General features: G+C 39.1%; 1 non-coding gene across 1 annotated transcript; it reads right to left on the bottom strand.

Annotated features, from left to right (window-relative positions):
* Positions 1 to 6,216: 6,216 nt before the first annotated feature.
* Positions 6,217 to 6,323, bottom strand: LOC141644888 (small nucleolar RNA R71). The gene has a single exon (XR_012544490.1). It is a non-coding gene; the product is annotated as a small nucleolar RNA R71 (small nucleolar RNA).
* Positions 6,324 to 9,085: the final 2,762 nt, after the last annotated feature.

The following is a 9,085-nucleotide window of genomic DNA, read 5'->3' on the forward strand; positions in this document are numbered from 1 at the left end:
CTCAAATGTCAAATGCCACAAGAAATTTGGGGGGAAAAACAAAAACAAAAGCAAACTCCCAAAGTGAAACTCAAATATTTATTGATCCCTTTATCCATCATATCCATTTTTGTGCATGGTAGAGAGGGGACGACCCTTCTTCTTGTCTAGGCAAGAGGGGGAATTCCGCGATCCTCCAGTGTTTTTAACACCATAGGGAGTCTACTCTTGACAAAAGCATTTAACGATTGAGGACAGAGGTACCCTAGCTTGACACAACTTGGAGGTGATTTATTGGTATCCTTCTAGGCTTAGTAGTTTGAACAAATTGCATCTATGAAGGATTGTGTACCCTTGAATTGCTTCCCTTGCAGATAATTTCCGCCACTTGATGAGGGAGTGGCTATTCTTTTTGTAGATGCATCCATTATGTGTTTTTGTGTGCTTAATGTTTGGATGTGTCGCCATTTTGGCAAGACCCACCTTGCCTTGCAAGAAGGCATCCTACCTCATGGTTGTCTTGTTGTGAGTTGAAGGAGCGGAGTGAGACCCGCTAATTGTCTCATATAGGCTATATTATTAGGATAGGTTAGTATTGGTCCTAGTCTTTGTCACCTCTTTACTCGGGACGAGCAAAGGTTCGGTTTGGGGATATTTGATGTGACCATAATTGGCTCATATTTAGCCCCCGAATTAGCCTTGTTTCCATGCTTTTTAGTGCTTATTTGGGTCATTTCTTATCTTTAGTTCTTTGTTTTGCATATTCTTTGAGATTTTGATCCCTTGGTAGGAAAGGAGTAAGAATCTTCCATTTTCATGGCAAAACGAGACTAAATTGATCGAATTCAATAACCAAGCATCAAGGAGAGACAAGATTAGAAGGCCTTTGTACATATCATAGTAGAAGAGCAATGTTGAGGAAAGATCCTTGAGTCCCCAAAGAAAATCCCCAAGGAATTTATGAAGAAAAGGGAAGAAAAGAAGAAGTTACTATGCTGACTGACAATCCGAGCGGATTGTCAACAATCCGTTCGTCCAGCCCCAGCACAATCCGAGCGTCCTTGCCTGAATCCGCTCGGATTCCCCCTCAACAATCCGCCCGGATTCCAACGGTGCAATCCGCCCGTCCCGACACTATTCCGCCCGGATTTCTTCACAGCACGGATTGTCTTCTTCAAGCTACGAAAAGAGAAGCCCTTCTCTCAGAAAATACCGGGTCCTCCTTGCTCAACTTAAAAAGTGTAATTACTAGTTTAGCCCTTAGTTAACCCTAATGCATCCTCCCTAATTTTCACTATAAATACCCCATTAGTCTAATTACAGGAGCATGTTCTTCTTATCAATAATTAGTGTAGTTAATATCAATCAAATCTCTCTTCAATATTGTAATCAAGTATTAATCAAGTTTTAATCCAAGTTTTAGTTCTTTAATCTCTCTCTTGTTCATCCTTTATTTTGGGTAATTGAAGATTATTTGGGTTATTATTGGGAGATTGACAACCTCTCAATCAAACATCAAGTACTTCTATTATTCTTGCTTTATTATTGGAATCATTAGTAGGTATAATCTCTTAATCCCTTTTTAATTATTGCTAATTACTTTCATTTATTCAACATGTTTCATATTGTTGGTATGATTGACAACCTTGCTAGCATGATCAACATGATAATGAGTGAGTAGTCTCTTAGCTAGGGTTAATGGGTGATTAGGGGAAACCAACATGGGGAATGATTCATGCTTAAATTAATATGCTTTCATGTTTTATTTGCTTGCTTGTTTTGATCTCAACTCATGCACATGTTATATTTGATGAAATGCTAAGCCTATGAATCCTTGCATTTACTATCATCTTCTATCTTTTCAATGAGACTTGTAAGACATAACCCAACTCGAGTCTCATTAGACCATGCATGTTGTTGAGTAGGGAAGATTAAGTCGACTTGTAGGTGTTGTACAATCTAATCGATTCGGCTCCGGGACCCAAACTTTCCTAGGATTGTAAGATATAACCCAACTCAATCCATCACAACAATAATTGCTTGCTTATAATTTGAGAACATGTTTGTATGATCATATCCCATGATTCCCCTATGATCCCATGACACCCTAGTGCCTTTAATCAATTGTTTACACCCCTTTAATTCATCTTGCTTGTTTATTTTCATTGTTATTCTAGTTTAGTAACCTTCTACATCAACCCAAATTGTGACACCCCTTAGACACCACTAGTTACAATAGAAATCTCATTTCAACTCCCGTCCCTTGGGATCCGACATTTACTTGCCTCTTTACTAATTGTAGAGTTGTTTGTGGAGCTATAAATTGTGTTTTGATTCGACCGTGACCAACGACCACATCTTAATTTGTGAACACTTAGCGGAGTCGCATCATTTTCCTGGCTAAGGTGGCACGTACAAGGATGACAATTGATCCCTAAATGACACTAAGTATGTGAGCCTTATTTATAAGGAAAATGAAACCTTTTGGTAAAGGGAAAAGCAGTTTACATATGGAAAGACACAAGGAAAGTGACAGCTTGTCCTTATGTGCTTCTTGTCTCCTCCTTTTACTGACCTCTGCTACCAGCACAGTTTTGAGCCACGAAATGTATAAGGCACAACTCTACTTGTCTCCAAGTCACTACAAATTACCCCCTTTATTGTATTTGTCCTATTTTCTCTTTTGAACTCAACCCTTAGACTAAAGTAGCTTTAAATCAATGGTTGGATTTGTTCTTAGGTTTTATTTTGTTGAATATGTAAGCTCTATATAATGAGCCTTTTAGTCCTTGTACTATGCAGATTATGATTGAATGAAAGAAAAACTTGAGATGTCTTCTCAAACAAAAATCTTTTCAACTTGTGCTTTGCTGTAGTTGAGAGTCAGACCTGATAATTCTCTTGTGCATTGTTGTAGGGAATTGATCAAAGTCTGTTGGTAAGGATAGCTTGATTCTGTGCAAGACTGTGAATTAAGTTACACCTGCTGTTTCTTATTATTCTTTCATTCATGTCCTAGGTTGTGGAATTTAAGTTCAATATACCCCAAATTATTAGCTTAATCTCCTTTGAGTATTCTGTGAAATTAAGTTAGTAATTATATCTCTTTTATTTGTTGCATCTTATTTCAGAAAATTATCTCACAAAACAGCCTTAATTTCCTCTGTTTTTCCAAGAATTTAATCCTTGTTTTAAGGTGTTGCTACTCTGATTCTGAACAACCCTATAGGTTGTTGGTTTCAGCTTCGAGTCTCTCAAAACATAAGAGACCATCACCATTACACTGCAGTTTCAAGCATGAAAGCAAGAAGGTCACACTAACCCCATTTCCCCCTAACTAGAAAAACTATGGGAGTCCCAGCATGCTTTAAGAGATTAATAGGGTGTTGTTTTTATATGAGGCAGCTATGATCAAAGAAATGAAGCAAGAACAACCTGTAATGATCTTACTGTCTAAGGAAGTGACTGAGAAAGAAGGTACATAGGTGCCTGTAGAGGTTGGACCCTTGATTCAGAGTTTAGAGATCTGTTTCCAAGAGAATTACCTAGTGGACTGCCCCTTGAGGGGGATTGAACACCATATTGATCTTGTACCAGGTTCAGTATTACCTAACAGGCCTGCTTATAGGAGTGATCCAGCAGCCACCAAGAAATTGCAACACCAAATTGAAGAGCTCATGAGCAAGGGTTTTGTCAGGGAGTGTTTGAGTCCATGTGCAGTCCCTGCACTGCTTGTTCCTAAGAAGGATGGAACATGAAGAATGTGTACTTACAGTAGAGCCATTAATAACATCACTAACAAGTATATATTCCCAATTCAAAGGCTAGATGATATAGTTGATGAACTGAGTGATGCGAGACTTTTCCCTAAAATTAATTGATGTGACTCATATTTGAGCACATTTAGTCCCCGAATTAGCTTCGTTCCTATGCTTTATAGTGCATAATTGGGCCATTTACTATCTTTAGTTTCCCATTTTGCATATTCTTTGAGGTTTTGTTTCCTTGGTAGGAGAGGAGTGCAAACCTTGCATTTTCACGGAGAAATGGAACTAAATTGATCGCATTCAATGACCAAGCATCAAAGGAAAGACGATACTAGAAGGCCTATATAGATAATAAAGTAGATTGGGCAATGATGAAAGGATCCTTGAATCCTCAACAAGATCCCCGCGGATTGTTGAGGAAATCAGAAAAGAGAAGTGCCTGTCTCACAATCCGAGTGGATTGCAAGAAATCCGAGCGTCTCCCTGCCCACACATCCGAGCGTCCCAATGCCAAGACGCTCAACTTGAAGCCAAGCAATCCGAGCGTCTCCTCCATGATCTGCTCGGATCCCCTTACAGATTCCACCGTGCCAGCTTCCTAGACGCTCGGGATGAGCATATCTTCGTGGGACTAGCAAAACGGAGATGTGCATGTCCTTGGAGAGGAGCACTTCCTCAATTTTTCTGAAGGGTCTTAATAGTCATTTAATACCTTAGTAACCCTAATCTTTGTACCTAATCTTATGTATAAATACCCCTTTGTACAACCTAGATTAGCATGTCATCTCAATACAATCTTAATCCTATCTTAATCTTGTCATCAACTTTTAATCTAGTATTAATACAAATCTCATTCCTTAATTTCTCTATTGTTCATCATTTATTTTGGGTAATTAGAAGATTATTTGGGGTTTATTTGGAGGATTGACAACCTTCCATCAATCATCAAGTACTTTTATTATTCTTTGCTTTATTATTTGGAATCATCTTCATAGGTATAATTCTCTCTTAATCCTTTTTATTATTGTTAATCATTTTCATTTGTTCATCATGTTTTGCCTTACTAGTATGATTGACAACCTTGTTAGCATGTTAAACTTGATCATGAGTGAGTAGTTTCCTTAACTAGGGTTAATGGGGAATTAGGGGAAACCAACATGGGGATTTATTCATGCTTAATCTAATATGTTTTCATAATTAATTTGCTTGCTTGTTGTGATTTCAAATTATGCACATGTTATGTTTGATGAAATGCGAGCCTATGAATCCTTGCATTTTTTTACCTATCACTTACCTTTTCAATGAGACTTGTAAGATATAAACCAACTTGAGTCTCATTAGACCATGCATATAGTTGGATAGGAAGGATTAAGTCGACTTGTAGGTGTTGTACAATCTAATCGATTCGGCTCCGGGACCCAAACCTTTTTAAGTGTTTGCATCTAGTAGAGAATATGTTTGTATGATCAAATCCCATGAATCCCCTATGAACCCATGACACCCTAGTGCTTTTAATCAATTGTTTACATCTCATTTTAATCATCTTTCTTATTTTCATTACTTTATTTACATTGTTTATTAGTTTAGTTGATCTCCTACCTCAACCCAAATTGTGACACCCCTAGACACAACCATTTGCAATTGAAAATCCTACATCAATACCCGTCCCTTGGGATCCGACCTTTAATTACCTCTTTACTAAGAGTAGAGTAGTTTGTGAAGTTATAAATATTGTTTTGGTCAAGGTAGCTTTTGTCGGGGACGGTGTTAACTTGATTTGATTTTCTTTAATTGTTTTTAGTTGTGTCTTTCTTTACCTTGGGGAAGTTAAACTCCTCAAGGTTTGTTCTAATTGTTTTCGAGTTGTTTGATATTTTGCATGTCTAGGAGATCACAAGGTAACTTGTTACCCATTGATCTTGAAATTGAAAGAACTTTGACCAACAATAAAAGACTTGCTAGAAATACTTTGAGAGGTATTGGTGAGATTGTGGACATTCAACCAAATAATATTGAGTTCATCAACCCTTTTGCAAGAGAAGGAGAGGATAACCCAACACAAAACCAACCACAAAATCAACCACAAAATCAACCCACAATGCCTAAATTTTCATCATATTTCGTACCAACCAAGGAGAACCTACCAAATGGTACTCCTACCCCACAACATCTAATCGGTAATTTCATTGCAAAATCCGCATTTATACAACTAGTTGAGAGAAGTCAATTTGGGGGGATGCCTAGTGAAGACCCTCATTCTCATATGGAGACTTTTTTTGACTATTGTGATGCGATTTCTCAAACCGGAGTTACTCAAGACCAAATTCGATGGGTCTTATTTCCTCTTTCTTTGATTGGTTCCACGAAACAATGGTTAAAGAGCCTAGATAAGGCCACTCTTGGTATTGACTCTTGGAAGAAATTAGCACTTGCTTTCTACAAAAAATTATATCCTCCGGAGAAGACTAACATGTTGAGAGCCCAAATCACCGGGTTCAAACAAAGGGAAGAGGAATCTTTGTATGAAGCATGGGAGAGATTCAAGGATACTTGTCGATCTTGTCCACACCATGGACTTAGTGAGTGGTTCCTTGTACAACAATTTTGGAGTGGTCTATATGAAGACTCCCGAAACATTCTCAATATGGGATCAAATGGTATGTTTACCGAAGTTGATGACAATCAAACATGGAACAAGATTGAATAAATGGCGGTCCATAACTCACAATATAGTAGACCTCGGAAGGCTACTAGAGGAGGAAAGCATGAAGTGGACTTTATTACTCAATTGGGTGCTCAACTTAGTGCTCACATTGACACCATTAATTTGAAGTTTGAGAAGGCCATGGCTAAACTTGAAGAGGCCTCCAAATCACCCAAGCAACATGTTAATGCTATGGTAGCATCATCATCATCAATTCCAAGTGGAGTATGTGAGAGTTGTGGAACTTTGGGACATGACCAAAGTGAATGTAGGGGAACAAGTGAACAAGTGAATGCTTTCCAAGCATACAAGAGTGGTACCCCTTATTCCAACTATTACAATGAAAACACCAAATTTCACCCCAACCTCTCAAACAAAAGCCAAAATGTTCAAAACCCTCAACAAACATACACCCCACCTCCAATGAGAAACCAAGCTCAAAGACCCTTTTACAATCAAAACCAAGGTTATCTAAATCAAACTCCATACAATCAAACAAATGACCAAGATTTTGATGTTCAAAAAGTGGTCCTCCAAATGCAAAAGAACCAACAAGAATTTTTCACTCAAATGTAAAAGGATAGTCAAGCAAAAGACATCACCATCAACAACATACTAGCTCACACGAAGATGTTGGAAACCCAAATGTCTCAATTAGCATCTTCTAGTTCACAAAGACAAAAGGGGCAATTACCACCTCAAGGCAATCCCCTAAGACATGAGTCGGTGAGTGCCATCCATTTGAGGAGTGGTACAAGGTATGAAGGGCCGAAGAGGCCCGTTGATGAAGATGTTGTGAATGCTAGTGACAAGGAAAGAGTTGAAGACTCTAAGAAAGAAGAACAACCCACCACCATTCAAAATGTTTCAAAGAAGAATGAAGAGAAGGCTAAGGAGAAAGAGCCTATTGTGATTCGACTTCCATTTCCAAGTCGTCAAGCTAAGCCTAAGTTTGATGAACAACTTGGGAAGTTTATGGAGATTGTGAAAAACTTGGAAGTCTCAATTCCCTTTACGGAATTGATCAATGACGTTCCGGCCTATGCAAAATACATGAAAGATATTCTTACAAAGGATTTCCAGAAGCTTGAGACTACTGCTTTCACTAAGGTGAGTAGTGCCATCCTACAAGGAAGTTCACCTCCAAAACTAAAGGATCTGGGAAGTTTCTCTATCCCATGCACCATTGGCGATACTACAATCAACAAAGCTCTATGTGACCTTAGGGCAAGTGTGAGTGTCATGCCATACTCGGTGTGCAAGAGGCTAGGAATGGGATAGCTCAAGTGCACTAATATCACACTTCAAATGGAGGATCGATCAACGAAGACACCTTTAGGGGTATGGGAGGATATGCCGGTAAGAATTGGCAAGTTCTTCATCCCGGTGGACTTTGTTATTGTTGACATGGAGGAATACTCCAACATTCCTATCATTTAAGGAAGACCTTTCTTAGACACCGCGGGAGCGGTGATTGACGTGAAACATGGAGAGCTCACACTCGAAGTGGGAGATGAAACAATCACTTTTAATCTTGACAAGACAGTGAGATATCCCCGACTACATGATCCATGTTTCACGATTGATCATTATAGCCGAGAAAGTGATAGGAAGAAGTTGGCATCTCAATGCAAGGAACAAGCTATGGGTAAAGAATCACCACCCATATGGGAGAAGAAAAAGGGTAATCTCCAAGATGCTCCACCCAAAGAGCAAGAATGTTTCGACTAGAATGAGAGCTTGAATAGCTCACCACCACTCATGACAAGAGAAGAGGAAGGCCTCACTGGCCATAATGACAAGAAGAAAGAGGAGTTGTTCTCATTAACTCATGATACTATTGGGGAACAAGTAGATGAAGTATGCGGTCTATGGGATGATGAGTTTGAAGGGTTAGTCAACCCTTATATTGGTAATGCTATGACCCACGACCAAGGCTTTGGTGACCATTTCCACTCAAGTCACCACAATGAAGAACACAATGTGCAAAAGTCTATTGAAGATTTTTATAATGACAATGAACAAGCCTTCGATTACTTCTTCAAGGTGTTGAGCAACATCAACAACACCTTGGCTATGCCCCCTTGACATCTCATACATAGATGAGAGTTTGGTGGAGTCCTCCCTAAACCACCATTTGTAAATATTCTAACCCCTTAACTTGCATTTTACTTATTGTACTGCATTTTTGTCAATTTTGGATTTTTATGCTTTGATCAAGATTTTCATTTTGAGAGAAAGTGAGGGAGGGACTTATATGTTTATTGATGTGTAGTGTTTTGACATAGTGTGGGGATAGCAATTGCCTAGGCTATCCAAGCCTTCATAGTGCCCCCACAATGAAGACCAAAGGAATGAAGAGTAAATGACTCGGGCTATGAAATACCCATGGGTGGAACTGAATCTGTGAGGTACAAGGACAATCCGAGCGGCCCGACAGCAATCCGCTTGTCCTGGAAGAAAATTCGAGCGTCCTGTAAAGAAGACGCTCGTCCTGAGAGAGCTGGAAAGGTAAATTTTTGTCTGGCTGAAGATCCGAGCGTCTCCATATAGAATCCGCTCGTCTCAGCCAAGACGTTCATCTCACTGAGGATCCACTCGTCCTGCTGCTATTAAAATTTGGGATTTCTCCCTG

The sequence above is a fragment of the Silene latifolia genome, chromosome 2 (genome assembly GCF_048544455.1).
Source record: "Silene latifolia isolate original U9 population chromosome 2, ASM4854445v1, whole genome shotgun sequence".
In the NCBI taxonomy this organism is placed as follows: domain Eukaryota; kingdom Viridiplantae; phylum Streptophyta; class Magnoliopsida; order Caryophyllales; family Caryophyllaceae; genus Silene; species Silene latifolia.